Raw genomic sequence first — 19148 nt, 5'->3', positions numbered from 1 at the left:
CTCTACAACTTTCGTTTAGACTTCGTCGGCTAACTTTGGCTCGATTTTAAATTTTATATTATTAACGGGCCGGGACACGATTTGGTCCGTTAAATCCTCATAACTTCTTCATCCGACATCCGTTTTCGCCCATCTTTTTCTCGTTACGCTACTCTCAACGAGATCTTCGATTCTCGTTTAGGTCGTGTCAGCTAAAAACCGCTCGATCAAATATTCGAATTTAGGGTTGTACACTGCTAGTCCGAAACTTCGAAAAATCATAACTTCTTCATACGAAGTCAGATTTGGACGTTCTTTTTTATCGATGTTCTTAGTTTAACATATTCTACGACTTCCGTTTAGATTGCTAAGCCTAAATCTCGCTCTATCATAAATTCATTATTTATGCTCTCCGGTGCCGTGCCGGTTTTGCCGTAAAACTTCGATGGGCCATAACTTCTTCGTTATAACTCGGATTTTGGCGTTCTTTATATGTACGGAAACCTCGTGACATATACTACAACTTGGTTTCGACCCCTATTGCCGCTAAATTGACTAGCCCGGATTTGCGGGCGTTACACGAAGGGGTAGGTCGGGCACCCAGATATGTCTGACAATACGTGTATGTTATGAGATTATATGGTATGTGGTACAGTGGTACAGTGGGGGAACTCACTAAGCTTCATGCTTACGGTTTTCAGTTTTGGTTTCAGGTACCTCCTCAGCTAGGGGAAAGGAGCCGGCGCGGTAGCAGCATGTCACACACACACTCTCTTGTTTCCGCAGTTATGAGTTTACTCTGGGATTAATACTCTGATATTTGATTGATCGAATGTTGTGGTTTTCAATTTGGTTTTCGATGTGAAATGGTTTAATCAAACAATGTTTTAACTATTAATGTTGTTATGTAATGTTTTATAACAAAATTTTTGGACGTGAAAATTGGGTCGTTACAAGTTGGTATAAGAGCCCTAATTTGAGGGATTCGGACACACCTCCGGGGGTGTCTAAACTCAAATCAAGAGATTAAAAGATCTTTTAAAAGAATTTTTTTTTCTAAAAGTTAAGAAAAGAGTTATGAGAAAGAACGAAGTGTGTGATGTGCGCGACCGGCCGAGCTCAAGTAAGTATTCCCCAAAGTACCCATACAAGTTTATGCTATGTTAATCAGCTCTTGTAGAACAGCATGCTAGTATAGGACTAAGGATCTAGGAGTGATGCCTTATGTGCCTGCTTTATGTGTTCCAGTTATATGAGAATTGCATGCTAGTTATTGAGTAGACAGCAAGTAGGATAGCCTGATTAGGTTATGCCTGATAGTATGAGTTTAGCACTATGTGCTAGTTCAGTTTCTCTCTATGAGAGCGGAGTTGCTTGAGGTTGTTTCCCTTGTCTGAATGTTGCTTGCTTTGTGCTATGTGGGGCTCTGAATAATGGGAGTTAGCCATTAGGCGAATACGTCACGTCACATGTGATCAGGGTTGAATAATCTTAGAGTACCGGATTTGATCCTACTGCGCAGCTCTTGTTTGAGTCCAACCGTTGTAGGGACGAGTCGGGTACTCGAAGGATTATCAAAGCCTCGTCACGTGTGATGGTATTCGGGTAATGACTAATTGGCATTACAAGGAGGCCTGCAGCAGCTGAGGACTGGATAGAGTATAATCGGAGATTTCCCTAGAGCGAGCCTAGGATGAGTATAGTAGTGATCAGCCATAGTGAAAGGGGTCTGGTGGAGTCGAGGCAGTCCTTGAAGAAGGTACGGATAGATGTGGAAGGTAGTATGGGCCCGTACTACTAAAAGCAGAGGATCCGTACCCGAACCAAGGAAGGCCAAGATAAGACCAGGGATCTTGTAGTAGTTGTGATCCCTCAGGAAGTATCAGTATCACTAATGATTGTTGTGATGTATTGCAGCATGGTGGTACTTGGATCGAGGCCGGTTGATGGTGGTTCAGGAGAGGGTCAGGTTCGGGATCAGGTTCCGAACAGGTAGATGAGGGGCTACGCGAGTTCATCGCGTCAGAGATCACCAGGGGTATCCTTGAGTCGACTCCCATTATCTTCGGGTCGATCAAGGAAGGGATCATCGAGTTGATGGAGGATCGCCTCAGGGCGTTTAGGAGCGACATGGCATCTGGTCAGTCGGGTCCTCGCACACTGTCCTTTAAGGACTTTAAGGGCAGTGGTGCGCCAGATTTCCACGGGGTGAAAGACCCCATTGCTGCCAAGCGATGGATTGCTGATATGTGCATAATTAGTTAATTATTTAACGTATATTCTTAGTTATTTTTGATTAATTATGAGAATAATGTGGACAAAAGGTACTTAAAATGTTGTGAATTGTGTTTTCAGTCCAAAAGATATGTTTGGAGGCAAAAAGGAGAAAAGGAAAGCAAGTGAAGATAAAAGAGTGAAAGAAGGAGTCCTACTCGGCGAGTGGATCGACCCTACTCGGCGAGTACATAACGATGTGCCAGAAGATAAATACGACTGCTAATTCAAGACGGATAAGTATTGACCTACTCGGCGAGTTGATTCTGTTACTCGCCGAGTACCCTCTGTTTGGGGATATCTATAAAAGACGAATCCTTATTCCATGAGAAGGCATTCCTGGCGATTTTTGAAGGATCAGCTGCGACTAAAAGGTTCAGAAGGCGCTAAGGAACCCTAGGCTTCAAGAGTTGGAAGAATTCAAGCAATTAGGTTAATTCTACCACTTAGACTTAGGAATTAAACATGTTTGCTTTCATAAACTTTGTTTTTATGCTTGTTTCTACTGCAACTATGAGCTAAACTCGTTTTTGTTTCTGTTTGGGGAATACCAAAGAACTCCTATGGTTTAATTATTGATTTTTGCTTAATTGTCTATTGGTGATTTATTAAATTAAGTTTGTTAAAGAACCTTATGTATTAATCACTACTGTTTTCTGTTAATTGGAAGGCAATTAGGTTGCATGAACATCACTTAATTGTTAACCTCATATGTCTATGTGAATGCTAAAATATATGCTTAGAAGTAATGATTATGAAACTAAGATTAATAAGAAAATAGGAAGATTAATGTGTGAGCTTGTTTGAGAAACCATCAACAAGAGGTTAATTGAATTAATAACTTAATTGACCATTACAAATCTTATTTAATCCAAATAATTAATCTAGGGAATTAAATAGTTTAAGCACTTGATCAATGCTTAAATTAGTTAATTGTCTAAGGGTTAGGAGTAATGAACATGAACCTAACTATTATCATTGGTAACCAATAGCAATTAATCCACCTTAACTTAAATAACCATAGGAGTGAATTGGTTGAACCTAAATAGAAACATCTTTATCAAATTTGGTGAATAGTTGTTGCTTTAGTTAATTAGTTAATTTAGTTTGTTTAAGTTTCTAGTCTTGCAAAACTAGAGAAAAACCCTTTACTTTTATTATTTGTTTTAGTTAAAATTAGCTATTAGTTTAATTGTCCGTTCCCTGAGTTCGATACCTTACTTATCAATCTATACCACTTAAAGACAGGTTCACTGCCTTTGTGTGCTCAAATTACTAATAAAAAGTAGGGATAAAACTAGTTGAATTTACACACATCAAGTTTTTGGCGCCGTTGCCAGGGAACGGTTCTAAATAATTAAGCTAATTCCTAATTTTTTCGATCCTTTGTGTGAGTTTTCTTGCATAAAGTTCATTTATTGCAATTTTGTAACTAGTAATTAGGTTTTAGTATCTGTTTTAGTTAGGTTAAAACTTAAATTTTTTTTGAAATATCACTGATACTCGCCGAGTGCACTCGCACCTACTCGGCGAGTAGCAGTTTAATCAGCAATTTTTTTTTACAATCTTTTTTTTTCTTTTTACGTTTTTTTTATTTGATTAATTTCAGGACTCTCATGACCAGAGGAGCAAACACACCACTGGTACCCCCGTTTGAAGATGCCGAATCCGAATTGAAAAGAAACAAAGGGAAGGACGTGGAGAGTTCAAGCACACCAAAGAAATCACCATTGTCCAACTTGAAGACTGTTTTTGGGAAAAAGAAGAGCAATAAATCAGGAGCTTCTAGCGCTTCCTTGACAATTGAGGAGCCAATTCAAGAAGATATTGGATACGAGACCGAGGAAGAAGAGGAGGCAACGTACGAACAAGAAACCGAATCGGAGGAAGAGTTAGCATTCACTATGGCTAACATTGATGAAATTCCCATGGGGGAATGGAAGAAGAGGATGCGCGACGACCATGGCCCGAGACTTGTGCAACCCGCAATTCCCGCAACTGCTACCTTCGAGCTAAAAGGTCATATCCTAGCTGCGCTTAAGGAAATACCTTTCTATGGGAAAGATCATGAAGATGCCTACAAACATTTGGATGAAGTAAATGATGTTGCTGATTATTTCAACATTCCAAATGTAACCCGCGAAACTCAACTACTTTGGATGCTTCCGGTAACCTTCAAGGGTGCTGCTAAAGACTGGCTCAAATCACTTCCCCCCGGGTCAGTCACTACTTGGGCCAAAATGAAGGAAGAATTTATAGATCACTTTTGCCCACCATCCAAAATAGCCAAACTCAAGAAGGCCATTGCAAACTTTGAACAGCAAGCTGGAGAATCTTTATATGAAGCATGGGAGAGGTACAAAAGTCTGCTACGAAATTGCCCACACCATGATCTAAACAGCCAGCAAGAAGTTTCCATCTTTTATGATGGAGTCAATGTCACAACCCGGCAGTTGCTAGACTCACAAGGCCCACTTACAAAGAAGCCACCCCCGGTGATTAAAGAATTAATTGAAGAATTCTCTAAACACTCTAGAGAATACCACAACCCTAGGAATGATGTCACGAGGGGAGCCGCGTACGCTGCTACTGAAGATTTATCCGCGGTCATGGCCATGTTAAAAACCATGGATAGGAGAATGGACAAAATGGATCAAACTATCCATGCCATACGGGTGGGTTGTGAAAACTGCAATGGACCCCACCTCACTAGAGATTGCGATTTGGATAAGCACGGCAACAAAAAGGCACAAGTATGTTATTCGAGTGGTGACCGGTATGATGAAGACTGGCGCAAACAAAAGAAGGAGTGGCTGCCTTACGAAGAGTATAAGAAGGCCAAGGAGGAGAAGTACAGACAAAAAGGAAGAGGCTTTTACCAAAAGGAGGAGCCGGTGCAAGAGAGGAAGCCAAGCTTGGAAGATATGCTAACTAAATTTGTGGCCGCTTCCGAGAAAAGACATAGTGACCATGATGCTGCTATCCAAGAAACAAGAACAATGCTCAGGAACCAGCAAGCATCCATCCACAACATAGAAACACAGCTTGGGCAACTTGCTCAACAACTAAACCAAAGGTCACCGGGTGAGCTTCCTAGCAAAACCGAGAACAACCCACGAGGCGCACAAGTAAACATTGTTACCACAAGAAGTGGGAAGATCATTACTCCCCTGGCCCCCATTCGAACTGAAGCAACCAAGGACTCACAGAAGGAAGGAACAGAAAACCAACACGCACAATCTGAGAGTCCTACTCGCCGAGTAGGACCGATGGACTCGGCGAGTACCCCTGCTAAAACAAATGAACAGCCGCCCTTGAAACCATACCAGCCTCCAATGCCATACCCAGCCCGAGCCAAGAAAGAGAAGCAGGAAGAGGAATATCAGAAGTTTCTAGATCATATTAAAACTCTTCAAATCAACATTCCTTTCATTGAAGTCGTCATGCAAATGCCCAAGTATGCAAAGTTCCTTAAGGAACTCCTCACTAACAGAAGAAAGATGGAGGAAGTGCAGAAGGTAGTGCTTAATGAGAATTTCTCCGCCGCAATGCTAAACAAATTACCAAAGAAGAAGGGTGATCCGGGGAGCTTAACTTTGCCTTGCCAATTTGGCAACTTGGCTGCAATTCATGCCTTAGCTGATTCTGGAGCAAGTGTGAGCCTTATGCCATACTCGTTCTTTAAAAAGCTGGACCTCCCGGAGCCAAGGCCAATTCGAATGGCAATTCATTTGGAAAACAAGACGGTTACTTTTCCAAGAGGCATTTGTGAAGATTTGCTAGTAAAAGTAGACAAATTTGTCTTCCCGGCTGATTTCATCATTCTCGACATGGAGGCGGACCCGCAAGTGCCAATCATACTTGGAAGGCCCTTCCTCAACACCGCTAGCGCTATCGTAGACATGAGAGATTTTAAGCTCACATTGCGAGTTGGGGACGATTCAGTGACATTCGGGGTAGACCAAGCCATGAAGTACTCAAGGAGTAGTGACGACACGGCTTTCTCAATCGACATGCTTGACGAAATATTGGAAGAAGACATACCTAAAGATTCCGGCAAATTTGCAGCCATGGATGAAGAATTTGATCCAGAAAAGGACTTACTAGAGATTGAAAGACTGTTGGAAGAAGCGGAGTATGAAGAAATAAAGCAGCAAACTGAAAGAACTACTCGCCGAGTAGACCCGATCTACTCGCCGAGTACATCCGAAGAAAAGCCAGAAGTCGTGAATACAGCCACCAACTCGCCGAGTACCAAACCTGCACTCGGCGAGTCCGTCACTATGCAAAACAAATTGGAGCTCAAAACACTACCTGATCATCTGGAGTATGCCTTTCTGGAAGAAGGAAATCAGAAGCTTGTGATCATAGCCTCGGACCTATCCAAAACAGAAAAAGAGGAGTTTGTACGCGTGTTGAAGAAAAGGAAAAGAGCCATCGCATGGAGCATCTCCGACATCAAAGGAATAAGTCCATCCTACTGCTCTCACAAAATCAATTTAGAAGAAGGAGCAAGGCCGGTGGTGCAACATCAAAGACGATTAAACCCAAATATACAAGAAGTCGTCAAGAAGGAGGTGGTCAAGCTTTTGGATGCAGGAATCATCTACTCCATCTCCGATAGTCCATGGGTGAGTCCGGTCCAAGTGGTGCCCAAGAAAGGAGGAATGACGGTCATTACCAATGAAAAGAATGAGTTAATTCCAACGCGAACGGTAACCGGTTGGTAAGTGTGCATTGATTATCGAAAGCTAAACGATGTCACTCGCAAAGACCATTTCCCCCTTCCTTTCATAGATCAAATGTTAGAGAGACTATCGAGCCATAGCTACTATTGCTTTTTAGATGGGTTTTCAGGGTATTTTCAAATACCCATAGACCCGATGGACCAAGAAAAGACCACCTTTACATGCCCCAGTGGAACTTTCGCCTATAGACGCATGCCATTTGGACTATGCAATGCACCTGCGACATTTCAAAGGTGCATGACCGCCATATTCCATGATATGGTGGAAAAATTTATGGAGGTCTTTATGGATGACTTTTCTGTATTCGGATCTTCTTTCAATAATTGCCTAACAAATCTTGACTCAATGCTTGCTAGATGTGAGAAAACCGACTTGGTCCTAAATTGGGAAAAGTGTCACTTCATGGTCAAAGAGGGTATAGTTTTGGGACATAAAGTCTCTAAAAAGGGAATAGAGGTGGATCGGGCAAAGATAGACACCATTGCAAAATTACCCCCACCAACTAATGTGAAGGGCATTAGAAGTTTTTTGGGACACGCAGGTTTTTACCGGCGTTTTATAAAAGATTTTTCCAAAATCACGAAACCTCTAACACAATTATTACTAAAAGATGCACCCTTTAATTTTACTAAAGAGTGTTTAGAGGCATTTGAATTTCTAAAGGAAAAATTAACTAATGCCCCGATCATTATAGCACCAAATTGGAACTTACCCTTCGAGATCATGTGTGATGCTAGTGACTATGCACTAGGATCGGTCCTTGGACAAAGGGTTGATAAGCACTTTTAACCCATCTATTATGCAAGCAAGACCTTAAATCCCGCCCAAGAGAATTATACTACTACTGAAAAAGAACTGTTAGCCGTGGTTTACGCTTTTGACAAGTTTCGCCCTTACTTAGTTTTATCTAAAACCACTGTTTTTACTGACCACTCGTCTATCAAGTATTTGTTTTCCAAACAGGATGCCAAGCCAAGACTAATACGATGGGTGCTGCTTCTTCAAGAATTCGATATAGAGATACGAGACAAGAAAGGAATGGAGAACGTAGCGGCCGATCATTTATCTAGGCTCGAGAACCCGACATTGCAAGAAGATAAGGATGGAGACGATTTTCCGGATGAATACATTATGGTGTCCGTGGGAGAGGAGCCATGGTTCGCAGACATAGCTAACTATTTAGCTACCAATTACATCCCGAAGGATTATAGTAGTCAGCAAAAGAAGAAATTCTTTGCGGAGATCAAATATTACTTTTGGGACGATCCATACCTCTTTCGAAGCTGTGCGGATGGAATTATACGAAGATGTGTGTTCGGAAAGGAGAGTCGACGAATACTAGAACATTGCCATAGCGGGCCCACGGGAGGACATCATGGAGCACACTATACCGCGAAGAAGATCTTTGACATTGGGTTCTATTGGCCCACGATCTTCAAAGATGCCGCCCAATATGTCAAAGAATGCGATGCTTGTCAAAGGGTGGGAAACATTTCATCCCGTAATGAAATGCCACAACATAGCATTCAAGTGTGTGAGGTGTTCGACGTGTGGGGCATTGACTTCATGGGACCATTTCCCACATCCAAAGGAAACAAGTACATCCTAGTAGCGGTAGATTATGTTTCGAAATGGGCGGAGGCGCAGGCTTTACCTACAAATGACGGACGGGTAGTGGTACGATTCTGAAAAAAACTATTCTCCCGGTTTGGTGTTCCGAAGGCCCTAATTAGTGACCGTGGCACACACTTTGCCAATGATCAATTGGACAAGGTGCTCAAGAAATATGGGGTGACCCATAAGTTCTCCACATCCTACCACCCACAAACGAGTGGACAAACGGAAGTGACCAATCGAGCCTTGAAGCGTATCTTAGAGAAGTCGGTGGGAAGCAACCGCAAGGAATGGTCGGATAAATTGGATGACGCGCTATGGGCATTTCGTACCGCTTTCAAAACGCCTATTGGTACTACACCATATAGGTTAGTTTATGGAAAGCAATGCCATTTACCGGTTGAAATCGAGCACAAGGCATATTGGGCGCTAAAGAGGTGCAACTTTGACATGGAAGAATTGAAGACCAACCGTCTAATGCAAATGAATGCCCTTGAAGAACTCCGAAATGAGGCTTATTCTAGTTCGTGGCTCTATAAAGAAAAAACCAAGAGATGGCATGACCAACGAATCAAAAGCAAAGACATCCATGAAGGCCAAAAAGTACTACTCTTCAATCCCCGATTAAAACTTTTCTCGGGCAAACTCAAATCAAGGTGGGATGGTCCCTTTTTGGTTAAGACGGTGTTTCCTCATGGGGCTATAGAATTGATCTCAAAAGATGGCACACCATTTAAAGTAAATGGCCATAGAGTGAAGAAATATGAAGAAGGAGTCCCCCGAAATGAAGGATTGGAGGAGCTGCTGCTGTGCGGAATCGCAAACACGTAGAAGGGGCGGAGTCTAGCTAATGACTCCATCAAAAGAAGCGCTTCTCGGGAGGCAACCCGATTTTCACGTTTGCATTTTCTTTCCTTTTCTTTATTTTTCATATTGTTTTGTTCATTCTTCTTCATTTATTCTACTTATCTAAGTGCTTGAGGACAAGCTCTACTGGAAGTGTGGGGTGGAAAGGCTAAACAAAGGAATTAATATAGTAAAATTGGCAAATTTACAAAAAAAAAATTCAACCTGAGACATATGCTCGGCGAGTATATCGATTATACTCGGCGAGTAAATGTTCGCTTACAGCCAAATGTCCATAACACGCGTATCTACTCGGCGAGTAGATCCATTTTACTCGGCGAGTAGCCGGTTTAAACTCAGTAAATTAAAACCTGTAAAAATTACTATTATTCAACATTTCATCTCCACACTCGCCGAGCATCTTCCCTCAGCCGCCTCTCAAGGGTTCTTCAAGATCTATTCAGTTTTCTTCCTCTTTCTCTTCATTCAAGAAACAAGGTGACATCTTTACCCTTTAACTTTATGAAAGGTCCAATCTTTATCACATATCTCCCCATATTTGCTATGATTCCGGATTTGGGGAGTTTTTCCCAATTTTTAGGGCTTTGATTTACTCATGAATTAGAGGTTGTTGGAGTAATTTCTTCAAGAACTATGGTTAGATAAGTAATTACAACAAAACCCTATGAACAAATTGGACTATTACACAGATTACACAGATCCGATCTCGATCTGTCAAAAAGTTCATACTACTCGGCGAGTATGTTCGTGTACTCGGCGAGTAGGCCCCAATCAGATCAATTTTTTTTCCTGTTTTAACTATAGGGTGTTGTTTGTTGCTGTTTTTTGGTATGTTTATGCATATATCATGGCAAGGAGAGGACAGTCATCACGTGGAGGAGGCCATGGTGATATGCCATGGTTAGCCTTTCAACAAATCACCTCTAAATCCTCCAAAACTCGAGCCCTAAACAGGTTGGAAGCGCTGAGACAGAAAGAAATTCACTTGCCCACTGCAGTGGATTGGGGATGGATGGGTAATGTCGGCTTGGAAGAGGAACTTACTCCATACTTGGTGAAAGATTGTAACTTGGGTTATGCCAACATCACTTGTGATGGTTGGTTGCAATTGTTTAAAATACAAGAGCCAGTATACGCGGAGTTGTGCTGGGAATTTTTTGCTACCATTTCATTCCGAGGTGGTAGTGAATATTACAATCCAAACACGATCTCGTTTTCTTTGGGAGGAGAGCTGCGACAATGCAGCATGGTTGAGTTCTCTTGGCGGTTGGGCATCTACGATCAAGATATGTCGATGACGGATTACTTTGAAGCCTTCTTGGAAAATACCTACAAAGAACTTCCCGAGGGGGTGGTGGCGTCAACATGGTGGAGTACAATTGCTAACCGGGTCTATATACCTTCCACTGCTCAAGAAGGGCATATTCGTTCTCCAATCCATCGACTCATTCACCGATTCGTTGCAAGCACGATCAACATGCGAAAGGATGGGGATAAAGTTCCCACCCTTTATATCTTTTATATGTGGAGTATCATCACCCCCGATGTCTTCTGCAACCTCCCATATTGCATTGCTAAATTTCTTGCGGAGGGAGCGGTTAAGGAAAAAATCAACTCGAAGATCAATGGGGGTATGTTCATTACTCGGCTTGCGCGATCATTTGGAATCTTGGAATTACCGCAAGCTCAATTGCTGACGATTATCCACCCTCCTCCGTTCAACACTGCACTTTATAGGAGGGCTCGGATAGTGGAAAATTTTGGTGATTCTTTTACTATTCCGAATGAGGACGAGCCGGCGGTCCCCGAGGAGCCGGGAAGGCGGGTGAGGCCGAGAAACGACCGGGTACGAGAAGACCCACCGGTGATTCCGGTGGAGGATAACGAGGGCTGGAATCAAGTGGAGTATCGACGATACTTGGATGATATAGGGCGAGGGGTTAATTACACCAATCAATCCTTTGACTATCTTTTCCAACAAATGCATATTGCCCCGCGACCGGGACCCGGCTATCCTTACATCATGAATTGGGACGAAAGGATGCAAAGAAGGGGTGGAGAAGGAGGTAGTGGAGCTGGAGGAGCAGGGATGGACGAGGAAGAATGAAGATTTTATTTGTTTCTGTTTTGTTTGATTATTATGTTTGTTTTAAGACAATTATGGACATGTTACACTTGGCTATGTGGTTTGAATATTAGTGTTACTTTTAGTTTTCTTTTCAGGTATTGAAGCTAGGAAGCATGCTATTTAGGAATGGTCAAGAGAGGAATGAGAGTCTTTATGAGTGCTTGTGGAGTCTTGTTCCTAGGATCGAGTCCGTACGAATCGAGAGTTTATTATAGTGTTGCTGTTTAGGAAGTTTACTGGAGAGTGCATTTATATCAACACTAGAGTAAAGAGAGACAACGGTTAAAAATTCTGGAAATACACGCTATACTCGCCGAGTGCACTAATAATACTCGGCGAGTACATCTGCTTCTGCCCGAAATACGTTGCCAGTCAACTTCTACTCGCCGAGTTTAATCGCCTACTCGCCGAGTAGCCTGCTGCGAGAGGAATTTCTGATTTGTTCTGGCTAGTTTTTCTGCGCCATTCATACATTCTTTATGAGTTACTACTGAAGGTTGTGTAACAACCCTTTTTCCTTGGAGTTTTCGAGCTATCAACCACACGAGACGTATGACACCCGTGCCATGGATGAGCTGTTCCCATGGTTAAAGTCACTAGAAGAAGGAGTTGAAGAGGAGAGTGTCAACCTAGCGACTGCTACCCCAGGGGAGTTTGTTCCAACTTTCTCTCTATTTGCATTTTTAGTTGTTATAATATGCAATGAGGGCATTGCATAAAATAAGTGTGGGGTAGGGGGTTAGTCACATCTTAGAACACTTAGAATCTTAATTTAGGCTAATTTTTAATGCTTAGGTCTTAAATTAGAAAATTTTGGTAAAAATTAGGATTCCATATTAGAATTATGTTAATAATTGCATGAGAACCCAAATGTTTAGTTAAGCCTATACACGTTCTAGTGCATCTGTGGCTTCCTTATTTCAGTGAAATCATGAGACAAAAACACGACCTTGCTCAGCCTGAGGGATGCAATATGTTTAGCAGCCTAAACCTGAAATGTATACAGGAAAGTTTTTATCATTAGCCAATAAAGGTTGAGATTGAGCGCCCCTGCTTAAGCATGTAGGGATTTTAGAAAAAAATATATATTGAGAAATACATGAAAAAAAAATTTACAAGAAAAGTTGTAAGAATTTTGGAGCAAATGAAGTGAAAATCAAAAGATCAAAAATTCCAAGAAATCCAGAAAAGTTGAAGATACCGAAAGTCAATACAAGTTGGTGAATTCAAAGATATCAAAGATGAAATGTACAAAGAAGTGAAGAATTCAAAAAAAAAAAATTCCATAGTGGTATCGAAAAGTTGTAATTTTAGAATATGTATGCTTGGGTTGCTCAATTAAAAATACCTTGAGAGTAAAGAGATTTTCTGAGGATGGATTCGGAGGGTTACATAAAATGAGCATAGTTCGGGATGAGTGGGCAAATGTTTATGAGGATTGTGAGTATTTGAAGTATGGGGGTTTTTAGGAATTTTAGACACAAATGCATGCGTTGCGGTCTTGGCATAATGGCTGGGTTGGATTGGAGTTATTAATGTGATTTTAATATGTTTAAAATTCAGTTTTGCTTGGGGGCAAGCAAAATTCAAGTGTGGGGTATTTTGATATGTGCATAATTAGTTAACTATTTAACGTATATTCTTAGTTATTTTTGATTAATTATGAGAATAATGTGGACAAAAGGTACTTAAAATGTTGTGAATTGTGTTTTCAGTCCAAAAGATATGTTTGGAGGCAAAAAGGAGAAAAGGAAAGCAAGTGAAGATAAAAGAGTGAAAGAAGGAGTCCTACTCGGCGAGTGGATCGACCCTACTCGGCGAGTACATAACGATGTGCCAGAAGATAAATACGACTGCTAATTCAAGACGGATAAGTATTGACCTACTCGGCGAGTTGATTCTGTTACTCGCCGAGTACCCTCTGTTTGGGGATATCTATAAAAGACGAATCCTTATTCCATGAGAAGGCATTCCTGGCGATTTTTGAAGGATCAGCTGCGACTAAAAGGTTCAGAAGGCGCTAAGGAACCCTAGGCTTCAAGAGTTGGAAGAATTCAAGCAATTAGGTTAATTCTACCACTTAGACTTAGGAATTAAACATGTTTGCTTTCATAAACTTTGTTTTTATGCTTGTTTCTACTGCAACTATGAGCTAAACTCGTTTTTGTTTCTGTTTGGGGAATACCAAAGAACTCCTATGGTTTAATTATTGATTTTTGCTTAATTGTCTATTGGTGATTTATTAAATTAAGTTTGTTAAAGAACCTTATGTATTAATCACTACTGTATTCTGTTAATTGGAAGGCAATTAGGTTGCATGAACATCACTTAATTGTTAACCTCATATGTCTATGTGAATGCTAAAATATATGCTTAGAAGTAATGATTATGAAACTAAGATTAATAAGAAAATAGGAAGATTAAAGTGTGAGCTTGTTTGAGAAACCATCAACAAGAGGTTAATTGAATTAATAACTTAATTGACCATTACAAATCTTATTTAATCCAAATAATTAATCTAGGGAATTAATTAGTTTAAACACTTGATCAATTCTTAAATTAGTTAATTGTCTAAGGGTTAGGAGTAATGAACATGAACCTAACTATTATCATTGGTAACCAATAGCAATTAATCCACCTTAACTTAAATAACCATAGGAGTGAATTGGTTGAACCTAAATAGAAACATCTTTATCAAATTTGGTGAATAGTTGTTGCTTTAGTTAATTAGTTAATTTAGTTTGTTTAAGTTTCTAGTCTTGCAAAACTAGAGAAAAACCCTTTACTTTTATTATTTGTTTTAGTTAAAATTAGCTATTAGTTTAATTGTCCGTTCCCTGAGTTCGATACCTTACTTATCAATCTATACCACTTAAAGACAGGTTCACTGCCTTTGTGTGCTCAAATTACTAATAAAAAGTAGGGATAAAACTAGTTGAATTTACACACATCAATTGCAGACATCGAGTCTGCACAGTTGACTAGCTTCTGCCCCGAGGGGTCGAAGTTGAGGTATGCAGCAGGGTGTTTACGGGACCGAGCTCAGGATTGGTGGGAGTCAGTGGGTGACTCGTTGGGAGCCTCAGCTATCAAGGCTATGACCTGGTCGGACTTTGTGACCAGGTTCAGGGCAGAGTTTGCGCCGGCTGTCGAGCTTCAGCAGCTGGCCAGGGAGTTTCTAGACATGAGACAGACGATGGAGACTGTGGCAGAGATCACCGCCAAGTTCCGGGAGAGGGATTTGTTGGTGCCCCAGTATGCTGGTGACGAGGATATGAGGAGGACCTGTTATCATGATATGCTACGAGCTGACATCCGGGAGCATGTTAGCTTTTCGACTTGCCCTACCCTGGACTCCATGATTGCCAGGGCGAGGGAGAGGGAGATAGATTTGGAACACATACGGAAACGGAAGGCAGAAGAGGGTCAGTCAGGAGGGGCTTCGGGGAAGAATCCCAAGGGATCAGATGCGGGGCCGAAAGGCCAACAGGGACGGGGACGCTGCAGGAAATGCGGCAAGATGCACGAGGGGGCGTGCAGGTTGGGATCATCAGGCTGTTACAAGTGCGGCAAGTATGGGCACTTTAGCAGGGATTGCACTACTCCGGCAGCAATTATTCAGACGTTTGAGTTGCTGTGTTTCCACTGCAACCAGAGGGGCCACAAGAAGGCCAATTGCCCCCAGTTGACAGTTCCAGCGCCAGTAAAGGCGCCAACTCCAGCGACCCTGCGGATCACGGATGGCCGGCAGGGCAAGGCAGAGGCTCCAATGGTGAGGAGCCGAGCATTTCAGCTGACTACCGAGGAGGCACGCGCCGCACTCGATGTGGTGACAGGTATGATTCTTTCCCTCTCTTTTATTTTTATGATGTTATGATATTGATATGTGCTCCGTATGTATATGTATGCATTAGGATCATTCCGTGTGAACGGTATCCCAGTTCAGGTGCTATTTGACTCGGGTGTATCCCGATCATTTGTGTCCCTTGCACTTAGCAAGAAGTTTCATGAGTCCTCGGGCATGTTGGATTGCCCTTTGGAGGTAGAGATTGCTGATGATCGATCGGTACGGGCATCGATGGTATTTCGAGATTGCGTACTGCGTTTGTTTGAGGAGCGTTACTTGGTAGACTTGGTTCCCATTCCGTTGTGTGGGAACAAGGTGATTATAGGCATGGATTGGTTGAGCCCTAATGGGGCAGTGATAGATTGCACGCAGCAGCTAGTGCGAGTCAGGACCCCAGGTGGGGGAGAGTTAGTGATTCATGGCGAGAGTCCACATGGCGGACCCACTGTATGTTCAGCAGCGAGGGCTAGGCGCTATCTTCAGCAGGGATGCACAGGATATGTCGCGTATGTGATGGATACCCGGGAGGCGGGTAAGGCGACAGTGAGCGAGGTTCCGGTGGTTCGAGATTTTGCAGATGTTTTCCCGGAGGAGCTTCCTGGGATACCTCCGGAGCGACAGGTGGAGTTCAGGATTGACCTTGTTCCTGGTGCGGCTCCGATAGCCAAGGCGCCGTATCGGTTGGCTCCTCCCGAGATGCAGGAGTTGTATACGCAGCTGCAGGAGCTGCTAGACAAGGGATTTATTCGTCCGAGCAGTTCGCTCTGGGAGCCCCGATTTTGTTTGTGAAGAAGAAGGACGGGTCGCATCGGATGTGTATAGATTATCGGGAGCTGAACAAGGTAACGGTGAAGAACCGTTACCCACTCCCGAGGATTGATGACCTCTTTGACCAGCTTCAGGGAGCATCTTGGTTCTCCAAGATTGATTTGCATTCGGGTTATCATCAGATGAGGGTCAGGGAGGAGGATACGCAGAAGACCGCGTTTCGGACGCGCTATGGCCATTATGAGTTCGTGGTGATGCCGTTTGGGCTCACCAATGCTCCTGCCGCGTTCATGGACCTCATGAACCGCGTATGTAGACCGATGTTGGATCGGTCTGTGATAGTCTTTATTGATGACATTTTGGTTTATTCCAAGACTCAGGAGGAGCATGAGGAGCATCTGAGAGAGGTGTTGGAGACCATGAGGAGGGAGAGCTTGTATGCCAAGTTCTCCAAGTGTGAGTTTTGGTTGCGCGAGGTGCAATTTCTCGGACACCTTGTCAGCCAGAACGGGATTCTGGTCAATCCGGACAAGGTCGAGGCCGTGATGAGATGGGAGATTCCGAAGTCTCCATTTGAGATTAGGAGTTTCCTGGGATTAGCAGGCTAATATCAGATATTTATTCAGGATTTCTCCAAGATAGCCGTACCCCTGACGCGGCTGACGAAGAAAGCCGTGGTCTTTCGATGGGGACCCGAGCAGCAGGTTGCATTTGAGACACTGAGACAGAGACTGTGTGAGGCGCCGATCTTAGCCCTGCCAGAGGGCGTAGAGGATTTTGTGGTATACTGTGACGCATCCATTTCAGGGTTGGGTGCGGTACTGATGCAGAGGGGGTATGTCATTGCCTACGCTTCGAGGCAGCTCAAGCCTCACGAGGCGAACTACCCGACGCATGATCTGGAATTGGGGGCGGTGGTATTTGCCCTCAAGATTTGGTGACATTACCTCTACGGGGTTCGATGTACCATCTACACGGACCACAAGAGTTTGAGGTACCTCATGGATCAGCCGAATCTGAACATGAGGTAGCGTCGGTGGTTGGACGTGGTGAAGGGTTATGATTGTAAGATCCTTTACCACCCGGGGAAGGCCAACGTGGTGGCCGATGCGCTTAGCCGCAAGGCGGCGCCGATCAGGGATATGTGCATGAGGATGTCCGTAGTGACTCCCTTGTTGGAGCAGATTCGGGAGGCCCAACAGGAGGCTATCAAGGAGGAACATCGGAAGAGTGAGCGTGTGGTGGGTTAGGTTTCCTCTTTTGATTATGATAGCCGAGGACTATTGACACTACACCGTAGGGTGTGGGTGCCGTATCACGGAGGTGTGCGCCATATTTTGATGGAGGAGGTGCACAAGTCCCGATTCTCTATTCATCCTGGGGCGACGAAGATGTATAGGGATCTTCGTCTAGATTATTGGTGGCCCTGAATGAAGCGGGATGTGGCATGGTACGTTGAGCGGTGCTTGACCTGCAGGAAGGTCAAGGCCGAACATCAGAGGCCGCATGGCAAGATGCAGCCGTTGGATATTCCACTGTGGAAATGGGAAGATATCACGATGGATTTTATCACGAAGCTTCCCAGGACCGCGCGTGGAGTGGATTCGATTTGGGTCATCGTGGATCGATTGACCAAGAGTGCTCACTTTATCCCGATTCAGGAAAGCATATCGGCCGAGAAATTGGCCGACATCTATATCAGGGAGATCGTGGCGCGGCACAGGGTGCCAGTATCGGTTATCTCGGACAGGGATGTGAGTTTTACGTCCAGATTTTGGAAGAGATTTCATGACAAGTTGGGCACTCGTTTGCATTTTAGCACCGCCTTTCACCCGCAGACGGATGGTCAGAGCGAGCGGACCATCCAGACTCTGGAGGATATGTTGCGGGCGTGCGTGCTAGATTTCGGTGGTAGCTGGGATACTTATCTTCCTTTGGCCGAATTCTCCTACAACAACAGCTACCACGCGAGTATTGACCGTCCCCCATTTGAGATGTTGTACGGTCGGAGGTGCAGGACCCCGATATGCTGGGGTGAAGTAGGCCAGAGAGTCATGGGGAGCACCGAAGTGGTGCTCAAGACGACCGAGAGGATCCAGCAGGTTCGGAGCAGGCTTCAGACTGCTTAGAGTCGGCAGAAAAGTTACGCCGACAAGCGCCGATCTGACCTGGAGTTCCAGGTTGGGGATATGGTTCTCCTGAAGGTGTCGCCTTGGAAGGGCGTCATTCGATTCAGAAAGCGGGGCAAGTTGGGCCCGAGGTTTATTGGGCCGTTCAAGGTTGTACCCGGGTGGGCAAGGTGGCGTATAGGCTGGATCTGCTAGTCGAGCTCAGCCAGATCCATAGCACTTTCCATGTTTCTCAGCTGCGGAAGTGCCTAGTGGACGACTCAACAATAGTGCCGTTAGAGGATATTCAGGTTGATGACAGCCTGAATTACATTGAGCGCCCAGTCGCAATCCTCGACAGGAAGTCGAAGGATTTGAGGAACAAGAGGGTGGAGCTAGTGAAGGTGCAATGGCAGCACCGCAAGGGTTCGGAATGGACTTGGGAGCCGGTGGACGAGATGATGGAACATTACCCCGAGCTGTTTCAGGATCGAGCAGCAGACCTCGAGGACGAAGTCTAAGATAAGTGGGGGAGATTTGTAGCACCTGGTTCCTGGTACGTAAATCTTATTTGAGTATTTTCCTTTTTTAGCCTTGGACTCGACGAGTCATAGGTCCGACTCGTCGAGTAGAGACGGGACCCCGGGACACGTTTAAGTTGGTGACTCGGCGAGTCCATATTCCGGACTCGGCGAGTCACCGCTGTTGGATGAAACCCTAAGTTTTAGCGGTTTGCACCCTATTTAAACAACATATCCACCCCAAGCCAGCCCCCATTCACCCCCCAGAGGTTCCAACCCTCATTCTAAGCTATT

The 19148-nt window shown here is 43.8% G+C and overlaps 1 non-coding gene across 1 annotated transcript; it reads right to left on the bottom strand.

The window, feature by feature from the left end:
• Nucleotides 1–4541: 4541 nt before the first annotated feature.
• On the bottom strand, nt 4542–4648 carry LOC128126482 (small nucleolar RNA R71). The gene has a single exon (XR_008224478.1). It is a non-coding gene; the product is annotated as a small nucleolar RNA R71 (small nucleolar RNA).
• Nucleotides 4649–19148: the final 14500 nt, after the last annotated feature.

This window comes from Lactuca sativa, chromosome 5, assembly GCF_002870075.4.
Source record: "Lactuca sativa cultivar Salinas chromosome 5, Lsat_Salinas_v11, whole genome shotgun sequence".
Taxonomy (NCBI): Eukaryota; Viridiplantae; Streptophyta; class Magnoliopsida; order Asterales; family Asteraceae; genus Lactuca; species Lactuca sativa.
The sequence above is the reverse complement of the archived record's forward strand: the minus strand, read 5'-3'. Positions and strand labels throughout refer to the sequence as shown.